This window comes from Gorilla gorilla, chromosome 12 (genome assembly GCF_029281585.2).
Source record: "Gorilla gorilla gorilla isolate KB3781 chromosome 12, NHGRI_mGorGor1-v2.1_pri, whole genome shotgun sequence".
NCBI lineage: Eukaryota > Metazoa > Chordata > Mammalia > Primates > Hominidae > Gorilla > Gorilla gorilla.
This window is the reverse complement of record NC_073236.2, coordinates 11,201,158-11,216,597: the sequence shown is the minus strand read 5'-3', so window position 1 is coordinate 11,216,597 and position 15,440 is coordinate 11,201,158.

Below are 15,440 nucleotides of genomic sequence, written 5' to 3'. Positions count from 1 at the left end.
TCCAGTGCACTCTACTCCACTCCACTCCACTCCACTCCACTCCGGTACATTCCATTCCATTCCATTCCATTCCATTCCATTCCATTTCCATTCCCATTCCATTTCCATTCCCGTTCCATTTCCATTCCCGTTTCTTTTCCATTCCCGTTCCATTTCCATTCCAGTTCCATTACCATTCCCGTTCCATTTCCATTCCCGATCCATTTCCATTCCCGTTCCATTTCCATTCCCGTTCCATTTCCATTCCCGTTCCGTTACCATTCCCGTTCCATTTCCGTTCCCGTTCCGTTTCCGTTCCCGTTCCATTTCCGTTCTCGTTCCGTTTCCGTTCCCGTTCCATTTCCATTCCCGTTCCATTTCCGTTCCCTTTCCATTTCCATTCCCGTTCCATTTCCATTCCCTTTCCATTTCCATTTCATTCCATTCCATTCTGCTCGGGTACATTCCATTCCATTCCATTGCATTCCATTCCGTTCTGTTCCTGTCCATTCCATTCCATTCCATTCCGTTCCATTCCGTTCTACTCGGGTAGATTCCATTCCATTCCATTCCATTCCATTCCATTCCATTCCATTCCATTCCATTCCATTCCATTCCATTCCATTCCATTCCATTCCATTCTACTGGTGTCCATTCCATTCCATTCCATTCCATTCCATTCCATTCCATTCCATTGCATTCCATTCCATTCCATTCCATTCCGTTCCGTTCTACTCGGTTACATTCCATTCAATTCCATTCCATTCCGTTCTACTCGGGTAGATTCCATTCCATTCCATTCCATTCCTTTCCATTCCATTGCATTCCATTGCATTGCATTGCACTCAATTCCATTCCATTCCATTCCATTCCATTCCATTCCATTCCATTCCATTCCATTCCGTTCCGTTCAACTCGGTTACATTCCATTCAATTACATTCCATTCCGTTCTACTCGGTTACATACCATTCCATTCCATTCCATTCCATTCCAATCCATTCCATTCCATTCCATTCCGTTCTACTCGTGTACATTCCATTCCATTCCATTCCATTCCATTCCATTCCATTCCATTCCATTCCATTCAATTCCATTCCGTTCTACTTTGGTACATTCCATTCCATTCCATTCCATTCCATTCCATTCCATTCCATTCCATTCCATTCCATTCCATTCCATTCCATTCTACTCAGGTTGATTCCATTCTATTCCATTCCATTCCATTCCATTCCATTCCATTCCATTCCATTCGATTCCATTCCATTCCATTCCATAGAATTCCATTCCATTCCATTCCACTCCATGGAATTCCATTCCATTCCATTCCATTCCATTCCATTCCATGGAATTCCATTCCGTTCCATTCCATTCCATTGAATTCCATTCCATTCCATTCCATTCCATTCCATTCCATTCCATTGAATTCCATTCCATTGAATTCCATTCCATTCCATTCCATTCCATTCCATTCCATCCCATTCCATTCCATTCCATTCCATTCCGTTCTACTCGGGTTGATTCCATTCTATTCCATTCCATTCCATTCGATCCCATTTGATTCCATTCGATTCCATTCAATTCCATTCGATTCCATTCCATTCCACTCCATTCCATTCCATTCCATTGAATTCCATTCCGTTCCACTCCATTCCATTCCATTCCATTGAATTCCATTCCAATCCATTCCATTCCATTCCATTCAATTGAATTCCATTCCATTCCATTCCATTCCATTCCATAGAATTCCATTCCATTCCATTCCATTCCATTGAATTCCATTCCATTCCATTCCATTCCATTCTATTCCATTCCATTCCAATCCATTCCATTCCATTCCATTGAATTCCATTCCATTCCATTCCATTCCATTCCATTCCATTCCATTGAATTCCATTCCATTCCATTCAATTCCATTCCATTCCATTCCATTCCATTGAATTCCATTCCATTCCATTCCATTCCATTCCATTCCATTCCATTCCATTCCATTTGAATTCCATTCCATTCCATTCCATTCCATTCCATTCCATTCCATTCCATTTGAATTCCATTCCATTCCAATCCATTCCATTCCATTCCATTCCATTCCATTCCATTCCATTCCATTCCATGGAATTCCATTCCATTCCATTCCATTCCATTCCATTCCATTGAATTCCATTCCATTCCATTCCATTCCATTCCATTCCATTCCATTCCATTCCATTGAATTCCATTCCGTTCCATTCCATTCCATTGATTTCCGTTCCATTCCACTCCATTCCATTCTGTTCCGTTCCGTTCCGTTCCTTTCCCTTCCGTTGCGTTCCGCTCCGTTCTACTCGGGTTGATTCCATTCTATTCCATTCCAGTCCATTCGATCCCATTCGATTGCATTCGATTCCATTCGATTCCATTCGATTCCACTCCATTCCATTCCATAGAATTCCATTCCATTCCATTCCATTCCATTCCATTCCATTCCATTGAATTCCATTCAATTCCATTCCATTCCATGGAATTCCATTCCATTCCATTCCATTCCAATCCATAGAATTCCATTCCATTCCATTCCATTCCATTGAATTCCGTTCCATTCCATTCAATTCCGTTCCGTTCCGTTCCGTTCCGTTCCGTTGCGTTCCGTTCCGTTCCGTTGTGTTCCGTTCCGTTCTACTCGGGTTGATTCCATTCTATTCCATTCCATTCCAATCCATTCCATTCCATTCCATTCCATTCCATTCCATTCCATTCCATTGAATTCCATTCCATTCCATTCCATTCCATGGAATTCCGTTCCATTCCATTCCATTCCGTTCCGTTCCATCCCGTTCCGTTCCGTTCCGTTCCGTTGCGTTCCGTTCCGTTCTACTAGGGTTGATTCCATTCTATTCCATTCCATTCCATTCGATTCCATTCGATTCCATTCGATTCCACTCCATTCCATAGAATTCCATTCCATTCCATTCCATTCCATTGAATTCCATTCCATTCCATTCCATTCCATTCCATTGAATTCCATTCCATTCCATTCCATTCCATTCCATTCCATTCCATTCCATTCTACTGGTGTCCATTCCATTCCATTCCATTCCATTCCATTCCATTCCATTCCATTCCTTTCCATTCCATTGCATTCCATTGCATTCCATTCCATTCCATTCCATTCCATTCCATTCCATTCCACTCCACTCCACTCCACTCCACTCCATTCCACTCCACTCCACTCCGGTACATTCCATTCCATTCCATTCCATTCCATTCCATTCCATTCCGTGCTTCTCGGGTACATTCCGTTCCGTTCCATTCCATTCCATTCCATTCCATTCCATTCCGTTCCAGTGCACTCTACTCCACTCCACTCCACTCCACTCCACTCCGGTACATTCCATTCCATTCCATTCCATTCCATTCCATTCCATTCCATTTCCATTCCCATTCCATTTCCATTCCCGTTCCATTTCCATTCCCGTTTCTTTTCCATTCCCGTTCCATTTCCATTCCAGTTCCATTACCATTCCCGTTCCATTTCCATTCCCGATCCATTTCCATTCCCGTTCCTTTTCCATTCCCGTTCCATTTCCATTCCCGTTCCGTTACCATTCCCGTTCCATTTCCGTTCCCGTTCCGTTTCCGTTCCCGTTCCATTTCCGTTCTCGTTCCGTTTCCGTTCCCGTTCCATTTCCATTCCCGTTCCATTTCCGTTCCCGTTCCATTTCCATTCCCGTTCCATTTCCATTCCCTTTCCATTTCCATTTCATTCCATTCCGTTCTGCTCGGGTACATTCCATTCCATTCCATTGCATTCCATTCCGTTCTGCTGCTGTCCATTCCATTCCATTCCATTCCGTTCCATTCCGTTCTACTCGGGTAGATTCCATTCCATTCCATTCCATTCCATTCCATTCCATTCCATTCCATTCCATTCTACTGGTGTCCATTCCATTCCATTCCATTCCATTCCATTCCATTCCATTCCATTGCATTCCATTCCATTCCATTCCATTCCATTCCATTCCGTTCCGTTCTACTCGGTTCCATTCCATTCCATTCCATTCCATTCCATGGAATTCCATTCCATTCCATTCCATTCCATTCCATTCCATAGAATTCCATTCCATTCCATTCCATTCCATTGAATTCCGTTCCATTCCATTCCATTCCGTTCCGTTCCGTTCCGTTCCGTTCCGTTGCGTTCCGTTCCGTTCCGTTGTGTTCCGTTCCGTTCTACTCGGGTTGATTCCATTCTATTCCATTCCATTCCAATCCATTCCATTCCATTCCATTGAATTCCATTCCATTCCATTCCATTCCATTCCATTCCATTCCATTCCATTCCATTCCATTGAATTCCATTCCATTCCATTCCATTCCATTCCATTCCATTCCATTCCATTGAATTCCATTCCATTCCATTCCATTCCATGGAATTCCGTTCCATTCCATTCCATTCCGTTCCGTTCCGTCCCGTTCCGTTCCGTTCCGTTCCGTTGCGTTCAGTTCCGTTCTACTCGGGTTGATTCCATTCTATTCCATTCCATTCCATTCGATTCCATTCGATTCCATTCGATTCCACTCCATTCCATTCCATAGAATTCCATTCCATTCCATTGAATTCCATTCCATTCCATTCCATTCCATTGAATTCCATTCCATTCCATTCCATTCCATTGAATTCCATTCCATTCCATTCCATTCCATTCCATTCCATTCCATTCCATTCCATTCCATTCCATTCTACTGTTGTCCATTCCATTCCATTCCATTCCATTCCATTCCATTCCATTCCATTCCATTCCATTCCTTTCCATTCCATTGCATTCCATTGCATTCCATTCCATTCCATTCCATTCCATTCCATTCCATTCCATTCCATTCCATTCCGTGTTTCTCGGGTACATTCCGTTCCGTTCCATTCCATTCCATTCCATTCCATTCCTTTCCAGTGCACTCTACTCCACTCCACTCCACTCCACTCCGGTACATTCCATTCCATTCCATTCCATTCCATTCCATTCCATTCCATTTCCATTCCCATTCCATTTCCATTCCCGTTCCATTTCCATTCCCGTTTCTTTTCCATTCCCGTTCCATTTCCATTCCCGTTCCATTACCATTCCCGTTCCATTTCCATTCCCGATCCATTTCCATTCCCGTTCCTTTTCCATTCCCGTTCCATTTCCATTCCTGTTCCGTTACCATTCCCGTTCCATTTCCGTTCCCGTTCCGTTTCCGTTCCCGTTCCATTTCCCTTCTCGTTCCGTTTCCGTTCCCGTTCCATTTCCATTCCCGTTCTATTTCCGTTCCCGTTCCATTTCCATTCCCGTTCCATTTCCATTCCCTTTCCATTTCCATTTCATTCCATTCCGTTCTGCTCGGGTACATTCCATTCCATTCCATTGCATTCCATTCCGTTCTGCTCCTGTCCATTCCATTCCATTCCATTCCGTTCCATTCCGTTCTACTCGGGTAGATTCCATTCCATTCCATTCCGTTCCATTCCATTCCATTCCATTCCATTCCATTCCATTCCATTCCGTTCTACTCGGGTTGATTCCATTCTATTCCATTCCATTCCATTCGATCCCATTTGATTCCATTCGATTCCATTCAATTCCATTCGATTCCATTCCATTCCACTCCATTCCATTCCATGGAATTCCATTCCATTCCATTCCATTCCATTCCATTCCATTCCATTCCATGGAATTCCATTCCATTCCATTCCATTCCATTCCATTCCATTCCATAGAATTCCATTCCATTCCATTCCATTCCATTGAATTCCGTTCCATTCCATTCCATTCCGTTCCGTTCCGTTCCGTTCCGTTCCGTTGCGTTCCGTTCCGTTCCGTTGTGTTCCGTTCCGTTCTACTCGGGATGATTCCATTCTATTCCATTCCATTCCAATCCATTCCATTCCATTCCATTGAATTCCATTCCATTCCATTCCATTCCATTCCATTCCATTCCATTCCATTCCATTCCATTGAATTCCATTCCATTCCATTCCATTCCATTCCATTCCATTCCATTCCGTTGAATTCCATTCCATTCCATTCCATTCCATTTCATTCCATTCCGTTCCATTCCATTCCATTCCATTCCATTCCATTTGAATTCCATTCCATTCCATTCCATTGAATTCCATTCCATTCCATTTGAATTCCATTCCATTCCAATCCATTCCATTCCATTCCATTCCATTCCATTCCATTCCATTCCATTCCATTCCATGGAATTCCATTCCATTCCATTCCATTCCATTCCATTCCATTGAATTCCATTCCATTCCATTCCATTCCATTCCATTCCATTCCATTCCATTCCATTGAATTCCATTCTGTTCCATTCCATTCCATTGAATTCCGTTCCATTCCACTCCATTCCATTCCGCTCCGTTCCGTTCCGTTCCGTTCCCTTCCGTTGCGTTCTGCTCCGTTCTACTCGGGTTGATTCCATTCTATTCCATTCCAGTCCATTCGATCCCATTCGATTGCATTCGATTCCATTCGATTCCATTCGATTCCACTCCATTCCATTCCATAGAATTCCATTCCATTCCATTCCATTCCATTCCATTCCATTCCATTCCATTGAATTCCATTCCATTCCATTCCATTCCATGGAATTCCATTCCATTCCATTCCATTCCAATCCATAGAATTCCATTCCATTCCATTCCATTCCATTGAATTCCGTTCCATTCCATTCCATTCCGTTCCGTTCCGTTCCGTTCCGTTCCGTTGCGTTCCGTTCCGTTCCGTTGTGTTCCGTTCCGTTCTACTCGGGTTGATTCCATTCTATTCCATTCCATTCCAATCCATTCCATTCCATTCCATTCCATTCCATTCCATTCCATTCCATTCCATTCCATTCCATTCCATTCCATTGAATTCCATTCCATTCCATTCCATTCCATGGAATTCCGTTCCATTCCATTCCATTCCGTTCCGTTCCATCCCGTTCCGTTCCGTTCCGTTCCGTTGCGTTCCGTTCCGTTCTACTAGGGTTGATTCCATTCTATTCCATTCCATTCCATTCGATTCCATTCGATTCCATTCGATTCCACTCCATTCCATTCCATAGAATTCCATTCCATTCCATTCCATTCCATTGAATTCCATTCCATTCCATTCCATTCCATTGAATTCCATTCCATTCCATTCCATTCCATTGAATTCCATTCCATTCCATTCCATTCCATTGAATTCCATTCCATTCCATTCCATTCCATTCCATTCCATTCCATTCCATTCCATTCTACTGGTGTCCATTCCATTCCATTCCATTCCATTCCATTCCATTCCATTCCATTCCATTCCATTGCATTCCAAGGCATTCCATTCCATTCCATTCCATTCCATTCCATTCCATTCCACTCCACTCCACTCCACTCCATTCCACTCCACTCCACTCCGGTACATTCCATTCCATTCCATTCCATTCCATTCCATTCCATTCCGTGCTTCTCGGGTACATTCCGTTCCGTTCCATTCCATTCCATTCCATTCCATTCCATTCCGTTCCAGTGCACTCTACTCCACTCCACTCCACTCCACTCCACTCCGGTACATTCCATTCCATTCCATTCCATTCCATTCCATTCCATTTCCATTCCCATTCCATTTCCATTCCCGTTCCATTTCCATTCCCGTTTCTTTTCCATTCCCGTTCCATTTCCATTCCAGTTCCATTACCATTCCCGTTCCATTTCCATTCCCGATCCATTTCCATTCCCGTTCCATTTCCATTCCCGTTCCATTTCCATTCCCGTTCCGTTACCATTCCCGTTCCATTTCCGTTCCCGTTCCGTTTCCGTTCCCGTTCCATTTCCGTTCTCGTTCCGTTTCCGTTCCCGTTCCATTTCCATTCCCGTTCCATTTCCGTTCCCTTTCCATTTCCATTCCCGTTCCATTTCCATTCCCTTTCCATTTCCATTTCATTCCATTCCATTCTGCTCGTGTACATTCCATTCCATTCCATTGCATTCCATTCCGTTCTGCTCCTGTCCATTCCATTCCATTCCATTCCGTTCCATTCCGTTCTACTCGGGTAGATTCCATTCCATTCCATTCCATTCCATTCCATTCCATTCCATTCCATTCCATTCCATTCTACTGGTGTCCATTCCAATCCATTCCATTCCATTCCATTCCATTCCATTCCATTCCATTGCATTCCATTCCATTCCATTCCATTCCATTCCGTTCCGTTCTACTCGGTTACATTCCATTCAATTCCATTCCATTCCGTTCTACTCGGGTAGATTCCATTCCATTCCATTCCATTCATTTCCATTCCATTGCATTCCATTGCATTGCATTGCACTCAATTCCATTCCATTCCATTCCATTCCATTCCATTCCATTCCATTCCATTCCGTTCCGTTCAACTCGGTTACATTCCATTCAATTACATTCCATTCCGTTCTACTCGGTTACATACCATTCCATTCCATTCCATTCCATTCCAATCCATTCCATTCCATTCCATTCCGTTCTACTCGTGTACATTCCATTCCATTCCACTCCATTCCATTCCATTCCATTCCATTCCATTCCATTCCATTCCGTTCTACTTTGGTACATTGCATTCCATTCCATTCCATTCCATTCCATTCCATTCCATTCCATTCCATTCCATTCTACTCAGGTTGATTCCATTCTATTCCATTCCATTCCATTCCATTCCATTCCATTCCATTCCATTCCATTCGATTCCATTCCATTCCATTCCATAGAATTCCATTCCATTCCATTCCATTCCATGGAATTCCATTCCATTCCATTCCATGGAATTCCATTCCATTCCATTCCATTCCATGGAATTCCATTCCATTCCATTCCATTCCATTCCATTCCATTCCATTCCATTCCATTGAATTCCATTCCGTTCCATTCCATTCCATTGAATTCCATTCCATTCCATTCCATTCCATTCCATTCCATTCCATTCCATTCCATTGAATTCCATTCCATTGAATTCCATTCCATTCCATTCCATTCCATTGCATTCCATCCCATTCCATTCCATTCCATTCCATTCCGTTCTACTAGGGTTGATTCCATTCTATTCCATTCCATTCCATTCGATCCCATTTGATTCCATTCGATTCCATTCAATTCCATTCGATTCCATTCCATTCCACTCCATTCCATTCCATTGAATTCCATTCCATTCCATTCCATTCCATTCCATTCCATTCCATGGAATTCCATTCCATTCCATTCCATTCCATGGAATTCCATTCCATTCCATTCCATTCCATTCCATTCCATAGAATTCCATTCCATTCCATTCCATTCCATTGAATTCCGTTCCATTCCATTCCATTCCGTTCCGTTCCGTTCCGTTCCGTTCCGTTGCGTTCCGTTCCGTTCCGTTGTGTTCCGTTCCGTTCTACTCGGGATGATTCCATTCTATTCCATTCCATTCCAATCCATTCCATTCCATTCCATTGAATTCCATTCCATTCCATTCCATTCCATTCCATTCCATTCCATTCCATTGAATTCCATTCCATTCCATTCCATTCCATTCCATTCCATTCCATTCCATTCCATTGAATTCCATTCCATTCCAATCCATTCCATGGAATTCCGTTCCATTCCATTCCATTCCGTTCCGTTCCGTCCCGTTCCGTTCCGTTCCGTTCCGTTGCGTTCCGTTCCGTTCTACTCGGGTTGATTCCATTCTATTCCATTCCATTCCATTCGATTCCATTCGATTCCATTCGATTCCACTCCATTCCATTCCATAGAATTCCATTCCATTCCATTCCATTCCATTGAATTCCATTCCATTCCATTCCATTCCATTCTATTCCATTCCATTCCAATCCATTCCATTCCATTCCATTGAATTCCATTCCATTCCATTCCATTCCATTCCATTCCATTCCATTGAATTCCATTCCATTCCATTCAATTCCATTCCATTCCATTCCATTCCATTGAATTCCATTCCATTCCATTCCATTCCATTCCATTCCATTCCATTCCATTCCATTTGAATTCCATTCCATTCCATTCCATTCCATTCCATTCCATTCCATTTGAATTCCATTCCATTCCAATCCATTCCATTCCATTCCATTCCATTCCATTCCATTCCATTCCATTCCATTCCATGGAATTCCATTCCATTGCATTCCATTCCATTCCATTCCATTGAATTCCATTCCATTCCATTCCATTCCATTCCATTCCATTCCATTCCATTCCATTCCATTGAATTCCATTCCGTTCCATTCCATTCCATTGAATTCCGTTCCATTCCACTCCATTCCATTCTGTTCCGTTCCGTTCCGTTCCGTTCCCTTCCGTTGCGTTCCGCTCCGTTCTACTCGGGTTGATTCCATTCTATTCCATTCCAGTCCATTCGATCCCATTCGATTGCATTCGATTCCATTCGATTCCATTCGATTCCACTCCATTCCATTCCATAGAATTCCATTCCATTCCATTCCATTCCATTCCATTCCATTCCATTGAATTCCATTCAATTCCATTCCATTCCATGGAATTCCATTCCATTCCATTCCATTCCATGGAATTCCATTCCATTCCATTCCATTCCAATCCATAGAATTCCATTCCATTCCATTCCATTCCATTGAATTCCGTTCCATTCCATTCCATTCCGTTCCGTTCCGTTCCGTTCCGTTCCGTTGCGTTCCGTTCCGTTCCGTTGTGTTCCGTTCCGTTCTACTCGGGTTGATTCCATTCTATTCCATTCCATTCCAATCCATTCCATTCCATTCCATTCCATTCCATTCCATTCCATTCCATTCCATTCCATTCCATTCCATTGAATTCCATTCCATTCCATTCCATTCCATGGAATTCCGTTCCATTCCATTCCATTCCATTGAATTCCATTCCATTCCATTCCATTCCATTGAATTCCATTCCATTCCATTCCATTCCATTCCATTCCATTCCATTCCATTCTACTGGTGTCCATTCCATTCCATTCCATTCCATTCCATTCCATTCCATTCCATTCCATTCCATTGCATTCCAAGGCATTCCATTCCATTCCATTCCATTCCATTCCATTCCATTCCACTCCACTCCACTCCACTCCATTCCACTCCACTCCACTCCGGTACATTCCATTCCATTCCATTCCATTCCATTCCATTCCATTCCATTCCGTGCTTCTCGGGTACATTCCGTTCCGTTCCATTCCATTCCATTCCATTCCATTCCATTCCGTTCCAGTGCAATCTACTCCACTCCACTCCACTCCACTCCACTCCGGTACATTCCATTCCATTCCATTCCATTCCATTCCATTCCATTTCCATTCCCATTCCATTTCCATTCCCGTTCCATTTCCATTCCCGTTTCTTTTCCATTCCCGTTCCATTTCCATTCCAGTTCCATTACCATTCCCGTTCCATTTCCATTCCCGATCCATTTCCATTCCCGTTCCATTTCCATTCCCGTTCCATTTCCATTCCCGTTCCGTTACCATTCCCGTTCCATTTCCGTTCCCGTTCCGTTTCCGTTCCCGTTCCATTTCCGTTCTCGTTCCGTTTCCGTTCCCGTTCCATTTCCATTCCCGTTCCATTTCCGTTCCCTTTCCATTTCCATTCCCGTTCCATTTCCATTCCCTTTCCATTTCCATTTCATTCCATTCCATTCTGCTCGTGTACATTCCATTCCATTCCATTGCATTCCATTCCGTTCTGCTCCTGTCCATTCCATTCCATTCCATTCCGTTCCATTCCGTTCTACTCGGGTAGATTCCATTCCATTCCATTCCATTCCATTCCATTCCATTCCATTCCATTCCATTCTACTGGTGTCCATTCCAATCCATTCCATTCCATTCCATTCCATTCCATTCCATTCCATTGCATTCCATTCCATTCCATTCCATTCCATTCCGTTCCGTTCTACTCGGTTACATTCCATTCAATTCCATTCCATTCCGTTCTACTCGGGTAGATTCCATTCCATTCCATTCCATTCCTTTCCATTCCATTGCATTCCATTGCATTGCATTGCACTCAATTCCATTCCATTCCATTCCATTCCATTCCATTCCATTCCATTCCATTCCGTTCCGTTCAACTCGGTTACATTCCATTCAATTACATTCCATTCCGTTCTACTCGGTTACATACCATTCCATTCCATTCCATTCCATTCCAATCCATTCCATTCCATTCCATTCCGTTCTACTCGTGTACATTCCATTCCATTCCACTCCATTCCATTCCATTCCATTCCATTCCATTCCATTCCATTCCGTTCTACTTTGGTACATTGCATTCCATTCCATTCCATTCCATTCCATTCCATTCCATTCCATTCCATTCCATTCTACTCAGGTTGATTCCATTCTATTCCATTAAATTCCATTCCATTCCATTCCATTCCATTCCATTCGATTCCATTCCATTCCATTCCATAGAATTCCATTCCATTCCATTCCATGGAATTCCATTCCATTCCATTCCATTCCATTCCATTCCATTCCATTCCATTCCATTGAATTCCATTCCGTTCCATTCCATTCCATTGAATTCCATTCCATTCCATTCCATTCCATTCCATTCCATTCCATTCCATTGAATTCCATTCCATTGAATTCCATTCCATTCCATTCCATTCCATTCCATTCCATCCCATTCCATTCCATTCCATTCCATTCCGTTCTACTAGGGTTGATTCCATTCTATTCCATTCCATTCCATTCGATCCCATTTGATTCCATTCGATTCCATTCAATTCCATTCGATTCCATTCCATTCCACTCCATTCCATTCCATTGAATTCCATTCCATTCCATTCCATTCCATTCCATTCCATTCCATTCCATGGAATTCCATTCCATTCCATTCCATTCCATGGAATTCCATTCCATTCCATTCCATTCCATTCCATTCCATAGAATTCCATTCCATTCCATTCCATTCCATTGAATTCCGTTCCATTCCATTCCATTCCGTTCCGTTCCGTTCCGTTCCGTTCCGTTGCGTTCCGTTCCGTTCCGTTGTGTTCTGTTCCGTTCTACTCGGGATGATTCCATTCTATTCCATTCCATTCCAATCCATTCCATTCCATTCCATTGAATTCCATTCCATTCCATTCCATTCCATTCCATTCCATTCCATTCCATTGAATTCCATTCCATTCCATTCCATTCCATTCCATTCCATTCCATTCCATTCCATTGAATTCCATTCCATTCCAATCCATTCCATGGAATTCCGTTCCATTCCATTCCATTCCGTTCCGTTCCGTCCTGTTCCGTTCCGTTCCGTTCCGTTGCGTTCCGTTCCGTTCTACTCGGGTTGATTCCATTCTATTCCATTCCATTCCATTCGATTCCATTCGATTCCATTCGATTCCACTCCATTCCATTCCATAGAATTCCATTCCATTCCATTCCATTCCATTGAATTCCATTCCATTCCATTCCATTCCATTCTATTCCATTCCATTCCAATCCATTCCATTCCATTCCATTGAATTCCATTCCATTCCATTCCATTCCATTCCATTCCATTCCATTGAATTCCATTCCATTCCATTCAATTCCATTCCATTCCATTCCATTCCATTGAATTCCATTCCATTCCATTCCATTCCATTCCATTCCATTCCATTCCATTCCATTTGAATTCCATTCCATTCCATTCCATTCCATTCCATTCCATTCCATTTGAATTCCATTCCATTCCAATCCATTCCATTCCATTCCATTCCATTCCATTCCATTCCATTCCATTCCATGGAATTCCATTCCATTCCATTCCATTCCATTCCATTCCATTGAATTCCATTCCATTCCATTCCATTCCATTCCATTCCATTCCATTCCATTCCATTCCATTGAATTCCATTCCGTTCCATTCCATTCCATTGAATTCCGTTCCATTCCACTCCATTCCATTCTGTTCCGTTCCGTTCCGTTCCGTTCCCTTCCGTTGCGTTCCGCTCCGTTCTACTCGGGTTGATTCCATTCTATTCCATTCCAGTCCATTCGATCCCATTCGATTGCATTCGATTCCATTCGATTCCATTCGATTCCACTCCATTCCATTCCATAGAATTCCATTCCATTCCATTCCATTCCATTCCATTGAATTCCATTCCATTCCATTCCATTCCATTCCATTCCATTCCATTACATTGAATTCCATTCCATTCCATTCCATTCCATTCCATTCCATTCCATTCCATTCCATTGAATTCCATTCCATTCCAATCCATTCCATGGAATTCCGTTCCATTCCATTCCATTCCGTTCCGTTCCGTCCCGTTCCGTTCCGTTCCGTTCCGTTGCGTTCCGTTCCGTTCTACTCGGGTTGATTCCATTCTATTCCATTCCATTCCATTCGATTCCATTCGATTCCATTCGATTCCACTCCATTCCATTCCATAGAATTCCATTCCATTCCATTCCATTCCATTGAATTCCATTCCATTCCATTCCATTCCATTCTATTCCATTCCATTCCAATCCATTCCATTCCATTCCATTGAATTCCATTCCATTCCATTCCATTCCATTCCATTCCATTCCATTGAATTCCATTCCATTCCATTCAATTCCATTCCATTCCATTCCATTCCATTGAATTCCATTCCATTCCATTCCATTCCATTCCATTCCATTCCATTCCATTCCATTTGAATTCCATTCCATTCCATTCCATTCCATTCCATTCCATTCCATTTGAATTCCATTCCATTCCAATCCATTCCATTCCATTCCATTCCATTCCATTCCATTCCATTCCATTCCATGGAATTCCATTCCATTCCATTCCATTCCATTCCATTCCATTGAATTCCATTCCATTCCATTCCATTCCATTCCATTCCATTCCATTCCATTCCATTCCATTGAATTCCATTCCGTTCCATTCCATTCCATTGAATTCCGTTCCATTCCACTCCATTCCATTCTGTTCCGTTCCGTTCCGTTCCGTTCCCTTCCGTTGCGTTCCGCTCCGTTCTACTCGGGTTGATTCCATTCTATTCCATTCCAGTCCATTCGATCCCATTCGATTGCATTCGATTCCATTCGATTCCATTCGATTCCACTCCATTCCATTCCATAGAATTCCATTCCATTCCATTCCATTCCATTCCATTCCATTCCATTGAATTCCATTCAATTCCATTCCATTCCATGGAATTCCATTCCATTCCATTCCATTCCATGGAATTCCATTCCATTCCATTCCATTCCAATCCATAGAATTCCATTCCATTCCATTCCATTCCATTGAATTCCGTTCCATTCCATTCCATTCCGTTCCGTTCCGTTCCGTTCCGTTCCGTTGCGTTCCGTTCCGTTCCGTTGTGTTCCGTTCCGTTCTACTCGGGTTGATTCCATTCTATTCCATTCCATTCCAATCCATTCCATTCCATTCCATTCCATTCCATTCCATTCCATTCCATTCCATTCCATTCCATTCCATTCCATTGAATTCCATTCCATTCCATTCCAT